We start from the raw sequence: 24,816 nt of genomic DNA, 5'->3' as shown, positions 1-24,816 counted from the left end.
AAGGAAGGAAAATAGGGCTTTACAGGTACAAATAGCGCACACACCATGTTCCTGCCAGTACGACAATGAAATAGTAGTTCTAAGAAGAAACTCTGTGTCTATATAAACATTACAAACATCGAACATAAGTGTAAAATGTTCTTATTGTTCAGTGACAACACAGTAGGATTACTGAAGAAAGAAGTGGTCTGTGATAAAAATTTAAAATTTCTACCTGAAAAACAAATGACTGTGGCTCAGCTATCCTCATTTTTCAGACAGAGAGAGATTTATTTGCAAATTACCAATATGTAGGTAACCGTTCCAGTCTATTCACACTACGGCCCCAAAAGTATATTTAATTGTCACATCTTTATAAAAATTTTGAGAAACATTTCCATGACTTATAATGATAAAGTCTATTTTACAACAAATTAATCATTATCCATAAAATATAATCTACATGCAATTAACTAAAGAAGTTACTCAGGCTTTTCTATCTAATATATATATATATATATCTTTTACAATTTATAGGCCTATATCAATACCTCACTATATGCAATACTAATATAAACATATTATTGTAATGAACATAATGGTTTACTCATTTTCGCAGGTATAAACCAGGGGACGAAAGAGGTATCCTCTGTCGCAGGTAAGGAGACCCTTGATGTTATCATCTGTAAAGCAATGCTTTCCCTGAACAAAGAAAATGTGGAAATTTTATCCAGGGACTGTATTTAAGCATATACGCAAGAACATATAGCAATTGGCACATTTCTGAGCATGCTCCATTTATGATCATAGATCATACATCCAAGAAAGAAAAATGGTGCACAGAACACTTCTAGGTACACGCAATGCAATATTTTAATAAACAAAGTTTAATCTACATTGCTTAAAAGTATAAGTCAGAATGACTTGGTGACCCTGACTGCTTCTTCATAAGTTTCTCCAAAGAGTTACAGCTGAAATAAAAAGAAAGAATAACTCTGAAGATGTCCTGTAAAGGGCCAGTTTTGTCTTACCTCTTGGAAGTGCGGAAGTTTGTGCCTAAAGTTGCCTGTCTCACTTTGCAGCTGACAGTATTAGCCCATAGTCTCTATTCGTGGAGGCTGGTGAGTTTTTTTCTCAGCCAGTCTGCTCTGGCTGGCTTTGCTATCTCATTCTCCACAGCATTTCATATCTCTTCAGAAGGTATTTTCACTATTGTATTTTCTTATAGTCATTCATTCAATCACCAAATATGTGAATGCCTGTTGGGTGCCACATATGTGCTAGATTGCAAATAATTTCAGATAGGGTTTCTAGCATTTAAGACTTCATAAAATAAAAGTAGCCCTTAAATTGCAAAGGACTTACACTGGTTTTCAGGAAATAGCTCCAGAATTCACTTACAGATGGTTTCCAAGAATGATCACGCACAAACGCCAGCCCATTCACTCAATAACCTTTTGATATCACAAACTTGAAGTCTCCCACACAAAGCGTAACTCTTCCCAGAAAGAAACATGTGACCTGCAAAGGGCCAGCATGATTGTCCATGCCTGTGCAAATCCTAAACTTCCCCTTCTTGATATTCAGCCCAAAAACTGTTTCTCTTCTCTACCTTTCTATGAATTCCGCTGATACCAACTGATAGAGGAATATTTGGGCTAATTCTTTCCGTTCCTTGACAGCTGACCTTGCAATAACTTGCAAAAGCTTCTGCCATAATATTGCCTTGTTAGGCAGTGAGCCCTTGTTTTGTCACTAATGGTCTAAAGAAAAATGTTAAAATATTACACACACACACACACACATACACACACTCCTGTAGAAACTGTGTAGGAAAGTTTTAAATTGGATGTTTCCCTTCTGAAGTTTCGCTAATTTTATTCAATGAACTTATAATTGATTAACCAGGGAGATAAAATACACATTTTATTATGTCCCCACCTGGTGGGGAACAAAGGTGACACCAATACAGCATATGACTGAAAGACATGTATAAAAAGAGAAAAATGCGATAGAGGTTAGATGTTAATTCATGCATGTCTTGGTTACTTTTCTCTCATTGCTGAGACAAGTACCCAGCGCCCAAAATGAAGGAAGGAAAGGTTTATTTAGCTTACAGTTTGTGGAGGTTTCAGTCCATACTTGGCTGGCTCCGAGGAAGAAGATAGCAAAGCAACAAGAGCAAAGCGGGGAATGGCAGCCGAACAGCAATGCAGCCAGAGCAAAAAGGAGGAATAGCGGCAAGCAGCTTCTTTCCCTCCCTTACATTGTAAATAGGCTACCCCCACCTAAGGGGCGTGTAGCTCTCACATAATCTCCATGCCCTCCTCTTCCACAGGCTCAGGATGTATACAAAGTAAGCACCCTGGCTTCCTGCTGAGTCACTTAGCCAAACCTCTCGACTCCCCAAGTTGACACAATGTATCAACCATAACAATGCAGTACCTTCAGTACTGTAAAGGTGAGGGAAAATGGAATTTATCCTAGTAGCTATGGAAAATTATTAATGCAATATAAACTGTGGTAGACAACCACGTTTGAAAAGTAGGAAAGAGAATAAAGACAAACAAATGACTTAGGTGATATGGAAAGGTATCTATTTAGAGAGGATAACATTTTGATGTAAAGTGACGGATGATAAGATCCAAGGTAGGTAGATGTATTTGGAAAACTTTTAAAACTATCATCAGTATATCAAGGCAATGCATAGCATAAGATATGACAGCTGGGTATGTTAAAGATTATTACTGCCAATATTGGAGGGTCTTTCACAGGTCTGAGTTGTGTCAGTCCATTTTCTATTAATATAATGAAGTACTGGAAGCCAAGTCCTTATGAAGTGGTTTATTTAGCTATACAAACTGACCAGCTATAAAACTCCAATCCCTGCTTGTGTTCCTCTTTTCTATACAGTCCAAGATTTCTGTTAGCACCTTGCAGATAAATCTGGAAGCCTTTTATCTCACCCCCTCCTTCTACCTGGTCAAGCTTATTAAAGCTCCCTTTTCTGCAATTCTCTAGTTTTTATCCTTTGGCATTTTGGAATGAGTGACCAAATCTGATTTGTTGGGACTTGTGGAAATAAGACTTTTGCCCTAAAATATTGGAAGCAAGTGCACACTGTTACAAGAAACAAGAGAGAAGAAAAGCACTTTTATAACAGCAAGCTGTCCCTAGATCTAACAATAGGTCTGTGACAACTACCACACTCCTTTCCAAGGGCGGTACTGCATTCCCGGTGAAATAAGGACCTGACATTACCATTACCAGAATTCTAGGCTACAGGTCTTACAACAGGGCTTTCAATTGACTAAATTCGGACACTTGCCTCACTGGGAGTGCTACCAGACACTTGCTTCTGGTGGTGAAGCAAGAAAGGAGTTTTTTATTCAGTGTGACCACTAGGAAGAAACTGAGGAGTGCAGGAAGCTCTGCATTTGAAGCCCTATCTTTGGGGTACTAACAAGAGCTTCAGGATTATGTAGGAGAAAAATTAAGACAAGGGGAAGAGTACCCATGGTTAAGCACTCTGGGCCAAATTGTGGTCGGGTAGATTATTATTTCACCTCTGGATCTGCAGTGTCCTTAATGTTACAGAAAAATTGTCATTGTCTGAGAGGGCAATTTGGTTCCCATAATGGATAGTTGCTTCCACTTGGGGGTGGAGGAAATTTTATTCCCTATTATAAGAGCCCTTGTCCCTGTATTTTGTTTTGTTTGTTCTGTTTGTTTTGTTTTGTTTTGTTTTGTTTCATTTTGATTTGATTTGATTTGATTTCTTGGCAGGATGCAGGCACAGCCTCAGTACTTATCATGGGCTGATCTGACTGCAAGACTCACTCTTCCTGAAATCTGGAGATCTTCCTCTTATCTTGATATTTTTAGCCGTGAAGGGACAAGAGAGAGGTTATGTAAATTTAAGACCAATCAACCTTGAATTACCACTTTTTAGAGACACTTCCTAAGCGATTAACATGTATATCTACAGAGCGAGCAGGAATCTCATCCAAAGCTTCAGGGACTGAAAGGAGGTAAAGATAGAAAGATTTTATTTTGCTTTTTGTTACCCATCAGAATACGCAGGCCTAAATGAAAAGCCAAAACTATTCAGTAAAAGCAGCCTCTAAATTCCTATTACTCTGACACTAGGCTTCACTTCTTGGAGATTTCACCTCCTTCTGACATCACCACACTGGGGAAGGAGCTTCTGACATGGACTCACTCAGACCATACCCAAAGTGGAGCGGGAGGAGAGTTACGAGTTTGGTTTTAATACACTGAGCCCGAAGCACTTTTGAAAGGTCCAAATTGAAACGTTAAGTAAAAAAATTCTAGACTAGGGGTTGAATCATGTACATTAATGGTATATGGGGTGGGGATGTTTCAGGCAGTATGGATGCATGAGGGAGAATCTATGGAATGATGTTTTCAGTTACTTTTCCCATGGCTGAAACAAAATATTTAACACCACAAGTTTAAGAAGGAAAGATTTATTTCAGCTCACAGTTTGTGGAGGTTTCACTTTGTAGTCAGTGGGCTCTGAGGCAGGGTGGAATGGCAGAGGAGCATGGCAGAAGAGGAACAGTCCATGGCAGGGCAGGGCAGGGCAGGGCAGGGCAGGCAGAAGACAGCAAAGGGCAAGCAATGGCTTCAGCAGCAGCAGCAGCAGCAGCAGCAGCAGCAGCAGATTGCTTGTCTTCTGTCCCTTTTATATCCAGGCTATAAGTTTATTGAGTGGTGCCACGCACACACACGGTGGGGCACTTTAATCCCAGCATCACATTTTTAATCCCAGCATTACACATCCTGGATACACTCCCTTCTGAAAACCCCACCTATAACCACATAATGCTTTGGAGGGACATCTAATACAAGCCATAATAAACGAAAAAAGAGGAGGACCTAGGAAAAAACATTGAGTAATTTCAACACTGTAAGCCATATATATAGGGACACTTTTCCAAAAGAAAAGCTGAAGAATTACCATAAATGTCAGAGGAAATTAATGAAAGTAATATATATTGGGACAGGAGAATATTTCAAGGCGACAGAATTAAGAAATGTAGAATATTACTAAGAGGTCACTTAGAATGAGTAATGTAAAATCCCTTTTAAACTGAAACCTAAGGAAGTAGGTCATTAGTGACCCTGATAAAAACTGCAAGTAGAGGACAGATGGGAGTGGGTTGGAAACTGAATGAAACAATAAAAACTGAAAAAAAGTTAAAGATAGAAAACTCTTTTGATGAATGTTTCAGTTTCTCTAATTGTTCAAAGTTCAGTCTTTAACATGGTTCTAAGAAATTATTACTTTAGTCTCTGTTACATAATGAAAAACACACATACTACTCTGTAACATATGCGTGCTATATTGTTCCATGTTGAAAAATAATTTAAGTAATAGTGTTCCAGAACAGCAATTGCTATTAGGAAATATTTTGGTCTTATATATCTGAGTTATGAAAGAACAATAGTCAGATTTAGAATCAACCGGTTGATTCTAAATCAATTTTTTTTCTTTTGTACCAATTGTTCAGAACTTTTAAAAAATGCTTTCCTTTTTTGATTTTTAGCTTTTGTTTCAGATTGTTCCTGCCTCTTACTAACAGTCTAGGCTCAAAACCTCCACAGTTTGCACTTGCTCTGTGATTTTGACTAGTCCTAAATTTCATGAGGTTTGTACTTTCTTTTTTCTTGTTGGTCTTTTTCCGGTACCAGGGAACTCATGACCTTGCGCTTGCCAGGCAGGCGCTGTGCTGCTGAGCTAAATCCCCAGCCTCGAGGTTTGTACTTTCTTGACTACATTCCAGATTGACAAAGGAAATTGAACTAGACTGTTTCTTTTCTCATATTAGGCTCACCTTAGTGTTTTTGAACATATATCACTAAGTAGAGAATTCTAAGTAGAGTGTGCTGAATCTTCATATTCACTGGAATATACATTTGAAAACTTCTAATCAGAGCCAGGGGGATAGTTTGCAAATAGCAAAGGAGCCAAGAACTAGAGTGGAGTTTCTGCCTAGCAGGCAGGAGGCCTTGGGCTCAGTGCCTAGCAGCACACACACACACACACATACACACACACACACACACACACACACCACAATCAGTTTTTCTTATCAAATAAAACTAGATTAAATTGGTCAATATCCAGCAGATTTTTAGGCAAAGTTAACTGTAAATCTCATAAAATAAGTGTTCTGTAGTCTTTGTATTAATGACAACTATGACTATTTGGGAAAAGCGAAGATAATTTTACTGAGAAAGACAAGATGTCTTCAGGTACCAGATTCAGTGCAATGTATAGTTACAAATTTTGAGAACTGCAAGATTTCTACACTCAAAATTAGGCTCATGTGCTGACCTCCATAATCCCAACCTTCTTTGTGCCTTCTTTGTGCTTGATAGTTACTCCCTCAGGTCAAGTATTTATCCACCTCTTGGAAGTCCCTGCAAAGTTGAAGGGGAAATGACATCATTCTAACATATTGTTGTGTACACACAGAGCTAACACAAGCTCTTGAAAGACTGAGTGACTGACATGGGTGTTAAAGAAACTAGAAGTGGCCCTAAGATTAACAGGAAGAATAATCGCTCTTTCCTTCACAGTCATACCTAAAATGTTCTGAGGCTACACTCCCCCAGCACAATGAGCCCTCCTTGCATAAACTTAATCCTGACTAAGAATTATAGTGAATACAATGTAAATAAATTATAATTCATTATTTTAAAAAGTATAAATAAAGCACAGTGTAGGACACAGTGAGAGATTATATATTACTTCCTAAAATATAGTTATGTTGTAAAAATATAATAGATGATTAAACACAAGAAAGGGAAATATAAGTAGCCCGTGCTAGACATTCCCACTTGCTTGTTTAGTATTTTCCCATCATGTTTCAGTGAGATTTGAAAATTCTGAGATTTCATGCATACATTACAAAAGACAACTGGTATACTTTATGTGCAATTATTCCTCGGTATATTTTGATAGAATTTTATCTGTAAATTGAATTAGAGAACATACTGAAAAAAGTCAAGGCAAAATTAAATTGTTTGACCTTTTTGGTGGAATATGCTGCACAACTTGGTAACAACAGGATTTTTTGTTGCATTGTTAGATACCACACATGCTGCCAAGAAAGAACAAGGTTTCCAGCAGGAGTAACTATCCCTGACATCTCCACTTCCCATAAATTTAAACTGATGCTGTCAGATTAAAATCAATATTTTGTATCATCAGCCTTTGACTAGGTGATGCATGTCTCCAGCAGGTGAGTCAAGTACACATTTTCCAACTAGCACAGACACAATGCCCAATGGTTACATCGCTAACTGCTACACCTGGCAAAATTCTTCTTGAGTCATTTATGGATTTTAAATTCAGCCTCATGAATAATTTTACCTTCTCACTTCAGGTTTATGGATTAAAACCTCTTAAGATCTCTTTGACTTACTTAGCAATAGTGCACATTATCCTAGACTAAACTAGTATTAGGTTTTTAAATTTCTCATTCAAGATAATATCATTTAAAAAAAAACATAAAAAAACAACAACTTTAGGAAAGGGGCTGGGGATTTAGCTCAGAGGCAAAGCGCCTGCCTGGCAAGCGCAAGGTCGTGAGTTCGGTTCCCGGTACCGGAGGGGGAAAAAAAAAAAAAAAGATAATATCATTTATGTTTCAACCAGCCACAGACACACACACAAACACACACACACACACAAACTTCTTGCCCTCCTTGATAATGGTCATAAGTCAAATTAAACTTCTAATCCTTTAAATAACAAATTCTGAGTATTCTGTCCAAGCAATGAAAAGGCTGAGAATTGCAATGTTTGTGAATAACTTTATTGCTTAAATAACACTGTAATCATCATTGTGACATCAATAATATTGTATAATATCAATAAGGATGTAGGAGAGGCACAGACCCCTTCATACATGGGTAGTGATGGAGAGAACAACTTTTAAGATATGTAGACATGATAATTTCAAAGAATAATTGAACAGTTTTGTTTCTATGATTTATAATTGAGCAGTATGGATTCTTCTTTATTCTTTCATATTTTTCAAACCAATGATGTAAAATATGTACTTGAATGTGTTTAGTTTACTCTCTTATCTTTTCCCTTTCTTCTTCAGAAGAAACTATTATACGTTAAACATCTGCAGTTTGAAAATCCAAAGTCCAAAATTCTTTGAGATCCAAAATGTTTGGAACACTGACATAATGCCCCATGTGGAAAATTGTACAGCTGACCTCCAGCAATGGGTCACAGTTAAAATGCAGGCGCACAGCACAAAGTAATTTAGCGTCACCAAGGGCAAAAAGATTGCCTCAGTCCCTCGAGCCTCAACAGGCAAACTTTTTTTCATGCACAAAACTGTTCAAAGTATTGTATAAAACTACCTTAAGGCTATATGTATAAAGTGTATAGGAAACACAAATGAATTTCAAATTTAGTCTCATTCCCAAGATATCTCATTATATATATGCAAGTATTACAAAATCTGAACAAACCAAAAGCATTTCGGTTGCAGAATACTCAACCCTCATTATAAATTCAGTATGTATATTTCCTATTTGAGTGTATGTGTGTACATGCCTCTGACACATATTATGTGGAGAATGAAGGTTTTATAGTCATATGTGCTGTACTAAAATCTTATTTTTGTTTTTTGAGACAAAGTTGTCCTAAATTATCCTGCATGGACTCAGACTTGTGATGCTTCTGTCCCTACCTTACACTTGCCGAGCTTAGATGAGTGGACAACCACACCCAGGTACATTATTTTTTATTCAGCATTGTTTTCAAGATGTAGTCATGGTAGTAAACATAAACCTAGTTTATATTTCAGGATAGTTCATTGCAGGTGTATGTTGCTCTACCATAAGCATGTACCACAATTTATGTAACCACTGCAACTTGAAATTGCTGCTGATTTTTCATGTTGCTAAATATCGTAATAAATTTGTGTGTATATGCACATACATTTGAGTTTTTTTAAAGCAAACAGTCACAAATAGAACTCCCACATTTTAGGGTCCATATATTTTCATATTTATTAGATTATTTGGAACTTCAGTGGACAAAATTTAATTTGGCTCTGAGGTGATAATATTATTGCTTTTTCATATACAATGAGTTTGCTGAGTCAGAATTAAAACATTTATGGATGAGTATTTAAAAGATTTTTATGTCGACAGCAATGATTTAGTAGTTAAAACTGACCATTTAGTGAATAATTGTAAATGTCATGCACTATTATAACACTCAAATCTTTTTGAACATAAAACAATTGTGAATAATGCTTTTGATGCTTTTAAGTTACTTCAACAATGTCCTTTTTCCAGTAATTTCTTTATATAATCAAAATTTTATATTTACATAGCATAATTCTCTTCTGAATTAAATATGTTCATATTTAACTGGAATCACAGAGGCTAACAATGCATTTGAACAATAAAGAAAAAGGAAATTCAAGTGACACAGATTATTAATACTTTCGGATGTGTCATTTTTCCATATTTTCCAAGATGAGTATGAATGTATTTGGGGGTGAAAAATGGTGAGTGGTATTCTTAGCCATTTTTAAATATATTATCTGTCACTATTTTCCACTCATTTTTATCTACATCCATTCTACTCCTTCGCATATTGGAATGTTTCCAAATATAAGGTTGCATTTTATTGTGTTTTTAAAATAAGGTAATTTTATTTTGAAAGCGTAGTGTTACAGGTGATAAAAACAATTCACTTGTAGCCTCATTACTTAAGTATAGATTTTTTTCCCCACATTTTGAGCTCCACATTTACACTTGACTGAGGCAAACAAGGGTCATAAACAACATTTTTTTGAATCCTGCTATATTTTTTTTCCTTTCCAGTCTTTGCTTTACTCAGAGGTATATATAAGTAATTACAGGTCTTTTTCTAATTCTTCCTGAGCTTCTTTCGTTGTCATGAATATCACCCTCATTAATTAAAGAATACCAAACCAACTCTCACTTTCATATCAGTACATAACCTAGGGTCCTTATTTTTAACAACATTTGTATAAATTTAATGTTTTACTATGCTCCGCTGGTGTCCTCTTCCTCTCAGTTCAGAAGGGAGGATTCCACTGTTCTATTCTAAATCAAAATGTGTATTGGTTTCGTTTCCAGGAAGATCCCATTCTTTGTCCTCTGTTACAATGGTCATCACTTTACTGTTACATCCTAATATTTACTTCAGTATTTATAGACATCTGTAGGTCATGGGTGTCTAAAAGCTCTGGTAGAAAGCATTTACTTCCTCTTCTCAGCAGCTAGCCATGCAGGCCGGGTGAAATCTGTCTGTGTTCTATAAATAAATTGCTAATAAGCACATTCACTTATCGATATCAGCCAGAAGAGTAGATAAAATCCCCAGCTATTCCTTCCTTATTCTAATAATAAGTAATTGATTTGCAGTCAGATTTTTTTGATATCCATGAAGGTTCTCTGCAGGAATATTTACCAAACTGGTGCCCATCACCCCTTTATAGAAAAACCACAGTGCAATCCAGAAGCATCTAGCTTATGCAAAGTCAAAGCGAAAGCTATGAGGCTCCACCACGGCTTTGTCCTCCTTCCTGAGAGAAGTAGAATTTGATGGCAATAAAAGAGGCACATGGAAATTAAAAAGCAAAGAGAGACAAAGGAAAGAACAATTGGTTCTGTAAGTAGCATACATAGATAGGAACAAGGGAAACAAGTCTCTCACTCTGCCTCTGTTTCCAATCCCGCCCATGTGAGATGGAGAATCAGTCACAGAATACCAAGAAGATTGCAGGGTCTGAAGGTGGAGGCAGCTGGCAGTCTGGAGCTCTGGCTTCCACAAGGGACCCAGGTGTGATCAGAAGGGACAGGAGAGGGAGGAGCTTGATGAAGAGTAGACTGTGAGAGGAGAGAGGGGATGATGGAAGGAGAAATCTTTACATGAAATATAAAATATTAATTAGTGCTCTATGTTCCTCTAATCTTATCATCAGGATATACGCTACTTTTTTCTGGTACTTAGCTAAAAATGTTCTAATATTTGCAGAACAGCCTAGAAATATTATCTCCTTGATAGTGATTAATTAGAACATATTAACTTCCTTTGCAGATGGTCTATCCCAAGGTCAGTTGTGTGTGTGTGTGTATTGCATGTGATTTCTCAAAGCACAGTTATTTGGTTTTCCCATTAATGTGTGTGTGTCTGTGTTCATATACATTAGCCCTAACTGAAATTTTTATTCATATCTGCTATTCCTTTTGATACTAAGGGCTTTTATACTCTTACAATGTTTTTTTGTGTTTTTTTTGGTTTTTTTTGTTTTTGTTTTTGTTTTTTTTCCTGTACCGGGAATCGAACTCACGACCTCTCGCTTGCCAGGCAGGCTCTGTGCCACTGAGCTAACCCCCCGCCCCTATTCTTACACTGTTTGAGGGGTGTTATAATCACATGCTGTAAGCTGACATATAGTTCTGGCTCCACTTTCATGTTCAAAAAGTTTTGTTTTTTAAATTCGTGAACGTTAGAATTTTGTTTTTACAATGTTCTGTACATTAAAGGCATAAACATCAATTCTATGGTCAAGTGTTTTAGCTGAAGGTAGGAAGAATTACTAAATATCTAGGAATAAATGAAAGAAATTTCAAAGTAGCCAGAGGCTGGAATAATCAATGTAGGTCTAGGTGTTGAAAATAAATTTTTAAGGTGTTCCCTGGTGATGTTGAACAAAAACCACTTAATTTTCACTGGTGTATTTCAGTTGAAAGTGGGTAGTAACTATATGTTTAGTAAAATTTACACAATTTCTGATTAAATCTTGTTGCTCATATATATGCCATGAGACAGCCCTCTGCCTGCTAAAGATTCAAAAAAAGATAAGTTTATGGTCATGAATGCCAGGATTTTCATTTCTTTGGGCTATTTTCTTTCTTAGTACTTGCATGTAGTACATAATATTTATATTCCTATTTTCATATATTATATATATATATAATACTTTTACTTGCGGAAAAATATTAGTACATTTTGTAGCTAAAGGCAATTTATTCATAATTTCTGGCTTAACCCCCGTATTTCCAATATAATCAATTAATTCTGAAAACAGTATCCATGTTAAATTCCTGTTTATCTTATCAATTCATTTCTCTTTTTTATGTGGTTATGTTTCCTTTCTGGAATTTTTTAACACCATCGGTATTTGTACCTAAACAAAAAATAGAAAATCTGTATCTTAATTTGTACTCCTTCAGGAGAGGAATTCTTGAGTATGGGAAGCAGCAAGTGGCTCAGGATGTGCCCACAGAGCAGAAAGCCACTGGGATACCAAACTATATTCGATCACTCCCTGCTTCCCTCACCTGTAGCAAAGCTGCATTGCCCTAAGGCAAACATCCCAGAAACTCTGCACACTACTGACCTTTGACACTGTAGCCCTGTCTGGAGTATTTTGTGAGCATACTGAGCTGGGGTTGATAGAGAGGTGAGGCCCTCATTCACCTAGTGTGAACCAGATACCAACGTGTTATTAGTTGGTCAGTGGTGTTGTTTGAGACACCCCTTCATCTGCCTAGTCATTCAGACAGCACCTCACTACCCAACAAGCAAAGATATATTGGCTGGCATGGAAGTTATATCCATGACCAACTACATTATTTACATTGGTCAGGAGTGGAAAGTTAACACACTGCCTCATGCATCACCACTACAGAACTGTCTCTACTGACTTCTCAATGACTGTGTTGTAACAATTATTGCATACTGATATTATATACTTGGAAGAAACTTTCAGGGCTGTGTATATTTCAGTGCTTGTGGTTTTATAGTCCTTATTCCAGCTAGGCTATAGCTTTACCCACAAATTACCAGTTCTTGCTGATTGATGCTGAAACACTACTGTCATTTTCCTGCCACCAAGTATAATGGGGTCACTAGTGATCTTCTGAGAGTAATAGGAAAATAGAAAATGTTGCAATCTGGAGATCCCTGAGCACAACTTTCCACATTAGTGCTCAGTCACTTTTCATCCTGAAACTCATATGCATGCAGAGTGATCTAATCATCTTTAGTATTTGCAAGGATTTGTACAGCTTTGTCTTTGACCCTGTGGAACATCAGTCCACCTCTATGTTCTGTGTTATTATCGTGTTTGGATCTGAAGGACATAGTCAAAAGCACTTGCTGACTCTTCACTGTGTTTAAAATTAACTACAGTGGATCTCAGTGAATTTGTCTGCCTCTTGGCTTCATGTAATTTTCATGTAATTAATTTTTCCTTAAAATTACTTCTCCAATTTTATAAGTACACCACTACTATATGTATCCAAATCAGCTGTTTTCCATCTTTAGATATGTTGCTACAATAGTATAAACAAAGAAATATATACATATATATATTCACAAAATTTAAAGTGTTTTAAAATTGAACTAACAAAGAAAGAAAATGCTATATTAATCTCAGTTCCTATTCAATTGCATGTTAAATTTTTAAAGATATTATCCAAAATGAGTATTTTTTTGCTACAAAGTGCTTTTGTTAGAATCCAAAGCTCCAAATTTATAGATGTTGTATGCACTAGTAAGTTTCTTATTGCTGGAACAAAATACCTTCTATCTGCATCTGAAAAAGGAAGAAGCATATTCAGCTTGCAGTTTCTGTGGGTTCAGTGCATGGTTGGCAGTCTCCCAGGCCAAAAAGGCATGACCCATGGGAATGGTGGTGGAGATCTGCTTAACCCATAGTAAGTAAACACAGAAAAGAGGAGTGATAGAAAAAAATACATCCTTCCAGGTTGTGCCTCCAGGTTCCCATTCCTATAACTAGGCTCCACATTCTAATAGTACATAAACTAATCATTAGATTAATCGTCTACTGATTGTAGAGCCCTTAGGATCCAATCATTTCCCAAAATTCCTTTTAGGGGCATTTTAGGTTTAAACCATTACCCTACATAGGAATATTAAAATAAAACATCTACTATACATGTTAAAATTCCTAATGATTATAAAAATTTTACAACTTATTCTCATATTGACTTGGACCAAATAAAAAAAAAATGTTAATAATATGAAAAGAGTATGATTTCAGTGTGTGCATACTTGTTCCAAATGGCAATATTTTCTAGTAGAAGTAAGATGAAAAAAAATTACATACATCCAAACATATCCATTCTAAAGCACCACACATTTTTGTAAATATTGTAATAAATGTGGTGTGAGGAGAAAAAATTTTGGTATCAATTAATCTATCACATATGAATCACAGTTGGAACTAGGTATGTATCTCAGGGTAGAAGGGGCTGGCAGTGCCATAGGGCTCCCTTGGTTTTGACCAACCATTCTATTGTGCTTCTTCAGTTACCTCTACAAGTGCATTTAAAGAGTATCTCTCCAAACAGGCAGGATTACTAAGCAAACTCTTCTGCCATTCAAGATAAAAACTCCATGTTTTCATGCAATGAACTTATTTCTGCTGAGTTATTTTACTTTTAATAGAGCTTTATTGTTTGGAAAAAGAAGCCAAGAGAAGAGATACTCTCTTCTTATCTCCAAAATGTTAATCACAGTTTTTAAAAACATTCCTTTAAACACTGTTTAGGTCAGCTTTTACTGTTCATAATTGATATTATTAAAGAAGGACAATTACTTTGAAACCAGGCACCATAAAAGCATCATCTTGGTAACTGGTAATTTCCATAGGAATGAAGATTCACAACTACTATTTTCATCTGAGGTCCCTCTGCCAAACTCCTGAGTCCTAAATCTCACTTCAAACTGGATATATCCACCTGGATTTCCTCTAAGAACCCCAAATTGACATTTCCAAAACCAAAATGACCTTTCCCTGCTCTAAATAAATTTCTACCCCCACAGTCTCACCATTGGCAATCCATGTCACTTGCTCACATAAGTTACAAGCTGAGTATCACTCTTGAAAGTTTTGTTTCCTCCTTTCATTCTATTAATTACACACTTCTGTTGATATTTACACCTAGAAGTCTCCCAAATATGGTTAGCTCTTCTTCACAGAAAAGTTTCCATATTTCTTAGCCTTTCCCCTCACTTCTACTTTCCAAAAATCATAGTGATCTGTTTACCACCCTAAGCTTCTCCTCTATGATTCTTCACAGTCTGTATTAGAGGGCACCTTCTACTCACAGACCATTAAAATTCTAGAATTTATTAATCGATGTACATTAAAAATTAAATTTATATACAGGGACAAAATTCTTTGTAAATGTTTAATGTCATGCCTGCTTTTAAAATACACATGATACATATCAACATATTTAAATTTTGGGAAATCTCATGGGAAGGATATTTATTCCCTCTAGCTTGACAATTTTCTAAAACTCTGTGATAAAATGAAATCCTGTGAATTAGTTTGAACCAGAAGCTCATAGTGCTTTATAGAGAACATTTGGGAAATCTCTGACCAGCACGAACAATTCTGTGTTCTTCACAAAAACTCTGTGTTCTTCACAACACATTCCAGGCACTCCATGCTATGCTGACCACCTGTCTGTCCAGAACCATATCTTGTTACTATTTCAGGGAATATAGAGATAACTGCTATCCCTCTCACATGGTGCTGTTTTTAATGCCTTTCTTCTTAGGTCCTCTCTCCTTCTCTAGCACACTCATCAGTTCCTCTCTACTTCTTCATCAGATTCTACACTGAAAATGAAATGTATGTTTTATTACTAGAGACGTTCCTTGATTCATCCTGGGTAAGACAGTTGCCTGCCTATTATGATTACATCTGTGCATTTCTATTCTTACACTCTTCACATAGAATTACACAGATATTTCTCTTTTTTACTGTTTTTACCAGAAATTGAGCTTTTGTGGATAGAAACTGTCTTGTTCATTTCATCTACATTGAGATAACCCAGCAGATATTGTAATAATGGACAAACAGTAATAATCAAAATGTTATAAAGACATCAGGGATTGGTTCCCCATTTCCTTCCTGGCCACGGTGCTCTGAGAAGCTTCACTCTGCCACACTCTTCTGTCACAGTGCTTCTGCTTTGGAGCCTGCCAATAATAGACTAAGCCTTCTGCAGCAAGGAGCCTAATTAAGCATCTTCTTTAATTTGAGGGTGCCAGATATTTGGACCCAACAATGAAGGTGACAAATATGAAACACTGAGAGCAAAGAAGTGAGGCCATTTCTGTGACTATACCTGACCATACAGTTTAAGGGTTTTGGAACTGATTTGTGGGAAGAATGTGGAGATGTGTAGTGAACAGACCACAGAAAGCCTAAAATGTGGTTATCAGAGTTTAATAGATGATTCTGGTGGAAGTACAGAAGACCAGAATGTGAATAGCAATGCAGATCGTAAAAGCTAGGATCATAAGTTTTTAGCTGGTAATGGGAAATCTACTGGAAATTGAAATTGAGGCCATACATATTATATTCAGAGAAAAACCTTTTCTATATTTTCCCATGTCCAGAGATTTTGCAGATAGCTGAGTTTTGGGGATACGGACTAACTGATCTTGTGAAGGAAATTTCAAGAGAGCCCAACATTTAGGTAGTGGCATTAGATGTATACTTAGATTTATGAACAGAAAAAGAAGAATAGAAAGATTTGAATCACTTTTGCCAGAAAAGAAACACAACTGAAGTGGAATCTGAGGAGGGTGTCTTTGCTGATGAGATCAATGTCATTAAAAGAAAAGCAAGTATTTTTGTGTAGAAAGGAAAAAAGATGTCTTGCAGGCATCTCAAGAATCAGCATAACTCCTCCTGTGGCAAAATCAAGGGTGCCAATCTATAAACTTTCATTTGAGAAGAGAGATTTGAGACCTCCACTCAAGAAAGAGCATCCAGGAGATTAGTTCACTGAGTCTCATAATCTGATTAGCCTTCCATGCACTCAGAGGCTTATACAGACAAGAGCCCAGAGTACATGGCTTCTGTTTGCACTGGCAGCATACGCTGGTGTCATTCATATGATACTGGTTTGACCAGCGTATAGAATATAAGATCTGTGAAGCCATTGAATCATCCACCCAAAGTTCAAAAGAAAGCCTGAAAATTCAAGAAATGTGCCCCTTAGAGGAGGCTGTATAAAGCTGTAGGAATTAAGCTGAAGTTGTAGTGGAGACCCCAAGTTGGGAATGCCAGCAATGTGGAGTATCAGCTGAGGAAATCTACCCAAGCACACACAATGAGCAAGGCGATAGGAGTGGGGTCACCCAAGAGGTCTAGAAATCACATCTCACCACCAAAGGCACAGATGTTGGACACAAAGCTGCAGAACTTAATATTTTCCCTGCTGGATTTTGCACCTGTTTGGTAATATTCTTTTCTATGCCATTATTTCTCCCTTTTGGAATAGGGATGTTTAACCTATAACATTGTATATTTTGATTCTGTAGCTTGTTTTTTAATGTTACAGGCGTTTACAGCTGTGAGCTTGACTTCGATCTCAAGGGAGAATTTGAACTGGGACTTTGGAGCAATGCTGGAACTCTTACTATTTTATGGAGGACATCAGAGCATGCTTAGTGGTATAAGGTGTAGTTACATTGTGTTAGGGAGAATTATGACATTTTATACATTCAGGATTACCTGTGGTCTAAGTCAATGAGTTTGGACGTCACGTTGACAAGTGATGATGCAAAGGCAAGCAGGAACATTCATGTGACTCCCAGGATGTGGAGGCGGATTTATTTAACATCAAATGGGCCCTGACAAGGAATCGATTGTTCCTCAAAATGTCAGACCCTAAAGGCCCAGAGAGGGAGGCTTCATGAGGTTTCATAGGGAGGAGGTCACATAGGTAGAGTACTTGACTGCTATTGATTGGTTTTCATAATACATATCATAGTGACAGCTATGCATCACAGTGACCAGCTGTTTCTAAGAAATAGAAGCAACCAGAACTGCAACAGGAACTATCACCTGGGCAACTGAAATATACTGGCTGGGGGCCGGGGGCATTTTCAGCTACAATGATAGTAAACCTCTTTCTCTTGGACGCTGCCTAAGTAATTAGTAAAGCACACTTCTGAGTGTATCTAGGTGGGCTAGGGACATGTGATCTTGGGTCTGTATCTGGCCCCCAGCATATTCCTCTCTGGTTATCTTTCTCTGCTCTACTTCATCATGAATCAGCTTCACTCCATTATACCACTTCACTGTGATGTTCCTGCCTTGGAGACAGCCAAATGCGGATTGAATCCTGTGAAAATGTGAGACAAATTAAACCTTTCCACCTTTAGCTGGTGGATGTGGATAATTGTTCCCAGCAGCAAAAAGCCAATTAACACAGCAGAATCATTAATGCAAGAAACAATAAATCTGTATTTAAAATCTTATAGGAAAAATACATGGTACACTAATTTATTTCTTTTTCCAATATGAATCATTTCTTCAATTGAACCAAATGATTTATTAACTACAAACCTCAATTCTAGGGTTGTCAGTAATCTCCGATAAGACTTGATCCAAATATTTTGAGTTCATTAAAAAAGAAATACCTAAAGTTTATCACTTGCTTTGGAGATGAGATTTTTGAGTAAATATTTATGTAATAGATATGTTTTCCATATATTGGGAAGGATGTACAGGATCCAAGTTTTGGAGACCTGCAAGTGTATTCTATATTTGAGAGAGCGCCGAATCCTAACCACTAGACTACCAGGGATGTTCTATATTTGAGCCGCTAAGTGTGCTTGAACCATGGAGTCCATGAAGAATTCCTTGAGATGAAAAGCTCCAAAGTACAAGATGATTTGAATGCTGCTATTAGAAGACCCCTTAGGTTGCTACGTTAATAAAGTAGAATATGTCTGTTTGCAGTAATTTGTAGCCTTTGTTTTCAACAGAAAAAATAATTTTCACAGGAGAAAAGTTTTGGAAAATATATTGCATTTTATAGTTAATTGTATATAATGATTACACTATTTATTTGATACTTTGAAGAAAAAGAAAGTAAAAGGGAAATAGTGAGCAAAACCAGTATAATTAAGTCATCACAGAGAAGACCCAAGCTGCTATAAAAACTTTATTTTAATTAAAATGCTTCATTTTTGTGAATGGGTCCATCTGAAAGAGAATTGAACAAAGAAACTCTTATTATCAAAAGTGATATTTCAGTAAGAATAAAAATGTACAATTATCACAATACAGTAGAAAGAAGAGAAAGAGGAGAGAGTGGAAGTGGAAGGAGAAAAACTGGAGGAATAGAAAGAGGAAGAAAAAACTTGTTTTGCTGGAATATAGAGTAAGTTAGCTGTAGACAGGAAAGGAATAAAGGTGAACTAATTTTCAGCCGAGTATTCAGCACATGAGCTTGAAATTAGATTTTGGCGATTTCTGCACCTAATGTGCACCTGCACTAGGGAAGCAGGTGTGCAATGTGGAGGGGTATTATTTGTAGAGGTCACAGGTGGAAATGCTCTGGGAAAAGGGCAAGAAACTATTAAAGTCGCGGGTCTAAGCTGTCTGTGTAGGAGCTGAAAAGCAGCCACCAACAGGTTGCAACTGCAGGTAGCTGTCAGTTGCTCCTTCAGAAACTCTTCTTGCCATTGTTGCTTGTTCGCACAGGTGTTATCGTGAGATAGTGGCATCAAGAAAACAAGAGCTGCTGTGGAGAAGAAACCAAGGGAAAACTACAATAAAGAGTCTCTATGAAACTGTGTGAGTCTCACCAGGTAAAAGGGAGAACTTCAGCAATTATTTGAATAATTCAAGCAAATAAAAGTACAGTATCCTTACTTTCAGACTTTAGAAAGAATTAGGAAGAAGTCAAAGATCCATTTCACTTTGCTCTGTTAGCCAATGTGCAGTGGAAACCTCCCACATTTTTGGAAATTTAACGAATAATATTAAACTAATGTTATATTGTTATAACTACAAGTATATTTTCCTTTTAAATTCAAATCAATGTTTTTGAAATAAAATTGCAGTCATAAATATCTCAGATGTTTAAGTTTTATAAATACTATTGTCTCTTTTGTTCTCATGCAACTGTAGTTAATTCTGATTTACCTCATTCGTTTATATCTCCTAGAAATATTAAACAGCTATAAGTTAAGACCAGATTAATTTAAGGTCAATTTGAATAAATCCAGCGAAAATGTCCCATGATGAAATTTTCTCATTACTATAGTTGGTTACCAGAGGACAGTGACTTGGACAGTCTTTTATGAAAGGTCTAATTCCTGGCTCCAGTGCAGTGCTCTGAGCCTTCTGGCACAAATTCTTCATCCCACTGGTATAGCCTTTCTAGCTTCCACCACTGGTGTTTGGGCCTTTCTAGGGCAGATCCTTGTTACACACTTGCATGAGACACTGCCATGGGATCCAGGCCCTCAGCTAGATTCTTTGGGACTCTAGTGTGTAGAGAGATCTCTTGGTCTCTTCTACATTTAACTTTTTGGTGAATATTATAAAATAATCTTAAAATTTATATGTTCTTTATTAATTAACTACTCCCTTGCAAACCCTGAGTACAATAAAGTGAAATAGACTGAACAATACTTGTGCAGTCATGCATCACTTAACAGGAGAGGTAATGTGTCCTATGAAATGCGTGATTAAGCAACTTTACTGTGTTGTGGACATCAGAGTGCACTGTTGGATCCTAGAGTGCAGAGCCTACTCACACCTATAAATACAGAATAATACTTTGTATAGTAAGCCCATATGTATGCATGGTATATACATATTAATATGAAGTACATTTTATATTATACATACACCATATTGTGTAGGAATATGCATTATGTGTGTGTGCATATTTGTGCTTGTATATATGTGTGTGTGGTCAAGCCTATTATTACTAGAACCATGAGGAATAAAACATCTTGAGATTACATCAAACACAAAACCAGATATTGTAATCAGTAGATGTGGTAAATATGTGATGCATGAGGCTACTGCTAACATAATACATTGTTTTACAGTACTTTTAAGTGGAATGCATATAATCTAAAATAATAGTTGAAAGTGTAGTAAAATAAATACATAAGGCAGTAAGAGTCGCTTACTGTCATTATGAACTATTATGTAATGTACATAGTTACACACACTAGACTTTTGTATGACTAGCAGCAGCATCACCAGAAATGTGAATAATTCTCTGTGTGTACTATGTGTACTATGACAGCTACAAGGTCATTCCATGATGGGGGTTTTCCAGCTTCATTAAAATCTTGTGAGGCCATATGTGGTCCATTTCTGACTGAAATATTATGTGGCACAGTACCTATAAGCATACACTGGTTGTTGCATGAAAAAAAATGTATCTCCAAAATTAATACACAGTATTTAATATTTTATGCAGAAAAATTCAGAGTGCACTTACACATACAACATATATATAATAGAGAGAAAGCCTGAGCTATATCAAGCTAATCAATCTTTGTTTTCATTCAATTTATGTTGAATAGACATTATCAGAGTGATTGAAGGTGCACACTGATATTTACTAGTGCAAATTCCCATGACAGGATGAGTTTCAGCCTGGGTTCCTTTTTCTCTAATTTTCTCTCATTGTCGTATAATTTTAGTGTGTGGGTTTTATACTGTGCACGCCTCCAACAGCTTGCCCTTCAGACATTATTTCGATTTGTGTTCTGCTTGACTGGGTCTGCATCATCAGATGCTTCCCTGTCAGACAGTCAGTGGAGACTCTGGGTTTATTGCCCATAACAAATAAGAGTTATCTCCATTCTTTAAAGCTTATCTGTGACTCTGAGAACTACAAGTTCAACAGCACTGCGATGACAAGGGGCTGTAGCACCAATCAGTAGATGAGACAATGAGATTGTAACCATTTGTTTAAAGGATTTAGGGCCTCCTTACAGCCATAGCAAGCCACTATTAATACTTTATTGTCTTCTTTGAGAAGGACAGATAAGTCAAATGATAATCTTGAAATGTGTTTATGAGTAGATAACACTAGAGAGCCATTACACAAAGGTTTCTGGGTGTTAAGCACTCAGGGAACCCCAGTTTTGTTGATGAAATCAGGATTGGGAAATAGTTCATTAAAAACAAACAATAAAATAATTTATGTTCTGAAGTACAGCTGTTTAAATCATTGAAAACTTCTGAGGTAGCTTGTGCACTGTGGGTAGTATTTTCTGCCAAATATAATTTAGAAAATAATGATGTGTGTTGTCCAGTGTGGCATTAAAGGGAAGCTTCCCTTCATTATATATTGGTCAAGGTCAATGGGCTGAAATTTGAATATACACTTTTATCATTGAAGAAAACTTCTGTAAGATATTTTTGATCATAGAGAGATGATCTTAAAGAAAACTTAGAATCCATTCAGCAGAAATGAACTTTCTTAGGACTTTGAACATAGTTCCTATAATTTTAACCTTGCCATAAGGAGAGAAAGTGAAGAAATAAAATCCAGTATGTCTTTACTTGATTGAATAATAGCATAAACTATACAACCACGGGAAAGTTTGAGAACACCTATTTAGAACCGTTGACTTCAAATAGAAAAAAAAGTCAATATCCTTCTATTAAAGGGTTAATAAAAGAAGACATGTTGAACAAAATTTCACGGATTGCATAAGCTCACATCTTTCACTGAAATGGCGGATGGAAATATAGAATTGTACTGAGTCCAAAAAAGAATGTATGTATTTTGTGTGTATATACTTACACACACACATACACATGCAAAAATACCCAATCCTACACAGAGGAAACCACAACAAAAATAATTATTCCTCATAATTTTATTGGAAAAGTCTCTATTCTTTTAAGAACTTAATCTCAGCCATAGTTCAAACGTCACTGTTTTAGCTAAGTATTAAAAAATCATTTGCCTTCTTGAAGAAAATAGTTAGCTCTAATAAAGATGATAAAGTAAGAACATTTCTCCCTCATCTAAGTTTATATCTGTATATATCTCCAAATACTCAGATAAATGCCTTTAATCATCAGTAATTCCCTTAAAACAGTTGCACAGTATATATCCACCAATATGTCTTCATTATAAACCCTGGGAAGGCATATCATTTCCTCAGCTGGCCCCTGAGAACCTCACAGCGCAGCCTGCCACCTGCTTTCAATTAATTAGAATTAACACGTAAGATTTATCCCACCTATCACCTCAGGTTTAAAGTGTTAATTCAAAAATCTGATATTAGCTTTCTCAGATTAATACAAACTATGTATGTTCATAAATGGTACAAGTAGATTTAGTAGGATATCTATCAAACTCATAGCTTTAATTGAGCAGTGGTTTAAAGATTACTCAGTAAAAATGCACTATTAACTTTATGCTTAGTAAAGAGAGGTTAGAAAACATCTCATTGGACTTCATTCACCTTCAATAATAAAGTGAGCTATGATGGACTAGTTTTTCCTTGCACAGAGTGAGAACAGGGAAGGATTGGAAAATTAACCTGTATTTGTATGACTCGTGGCAATTTCACAAACACAGTGAGACGTCTGAGCAGTTTTAATTCATTCTTTATTGAATTTGTTCATCTAAATCTACTGTAAAAATGTGCCCATAGAATAATTAATTCTGTTTTAGAGCAAATATTGGGCACGTTATAATATATACAAAGTTCTGTTAAGTATTAATGCACAAGTATTTTTTCAAGATACATAAAATTGAGGTAATATTTAATGGCAAAGTTAAAATTCCATCAATGGTAGCAAACCAACAATTAATATTTCTTGCATAAGATGTAATAAGATTATTACTGTGAATATTCTGTTATCTTCTGCACCCTGCAGTTACATCTATGATAAAGCTGATCCCTTCAGTTTTATCATAGTTACTATGAGAGGGACCAAGGAAGCAATTCACACTGTTTTGTATCTTAATTGTATTAGGCTCATGTGAGTAGAATTTTTGTTGCTCGTTGTTTGTATTATTTTAAAAATAAAATCACCCTAAACTTTTAGATATAGTTTATGCAGCTAAGTAGTCAATTTTATGGCTGTAAGGGATAAAATTAATAGTTTCTAGTTTTTTCATAGGTTACCTATGGCTATTTAGAATGTTTCAGGGAACACCCTGAAACATATATGTATACATAAATGTTGACACTTATGTGGATGTATGTGCATATATGCATGTGCATATGGTGGATATCTTAGGAGTTCAATTTGGAAAAGTACTCTTTTCAAAAAAAATCAAACAAGAAAACATTACAGTGCTCACATACAATGCATTTCTAGAACAACAGCCTCTCTTCTATTCTTACCTGAATAGAACACTCTCTTCTATTTTTACCTGAATATTGCAACAGATTCTCGGTTTCCTAATCATGAGCTATGGATAAGCTGAATTCTCTAACACACTTACCATCCACTACAGGCTGATAAGTGATGGTTTAAACAAGGCACTCCACCCCCAAACATACACACATATTTGTAAGAAAGGGAAATTCTGTTAAGATTCAGTATTCACAAAGTCAAAGATTAATAAACAGAAACAAATAACATTGTATTTTTATAACTCTATACTTTGGCTGATTTAATTCTGATCACTTAAGTCATCATTCATTCATTCATTAAATCATTGACCAACAATTTTGGGGGGAATATATCTTCATTTATTTTCAAAATAAGGATCATAAAATTTTATCATGTGAGTCAAGTATTGCTTAGTGGAAAACAAGATACTCATATTGTACCCAGTAAAATAGCTCTGTTTTATAATTAAAATTTAACAACACTCATTATTTGTTTCAATTAATTTCTTATTGCTGAGACACAATACAGAACACTCACAACTGTAAGGAGGAAATGTTTGGGGCTGGGGATTTAGCTCAGCGGCAAAGCGCCTGCCTGGCAAGTGCAAGGTCGTGAGTTC

At 36.2% G+C, this 24,816-nt stretch overlaps 1 pseudogene; it reads left to right on the top strand.

Moving 5' to 3' along the window:
* The window catches only part of LOC102022146, a 65,711-nt pseudogene that overhangs the window by 4,720 nt on the left and 36,175 nt on the right, over positions 1-24,816 (top strand).

The sequence above is a fragment of the Chinchilla lanigera genome, unplaced genomic scaffold (assembly GCF_000276665.1).
Source record: "Chinchilla lanigera isolate Chin_1 unplaced genomic scaffold, ChiLan1.0 scaffold00001, whole genome shotgun sequence".
Classification (NCBI taxonomy): domain Eukaryota; kingdom Metazoa; phylum Chordata; class Mammalia; order Rodentia; family Chinchillidae; genus Chinchilla; species Chinchilla lanigera.
Note: the sequence above shows the minus strand (reverse complement) of the source record. Positions and strands in the feature narration are given on the sequence as shown.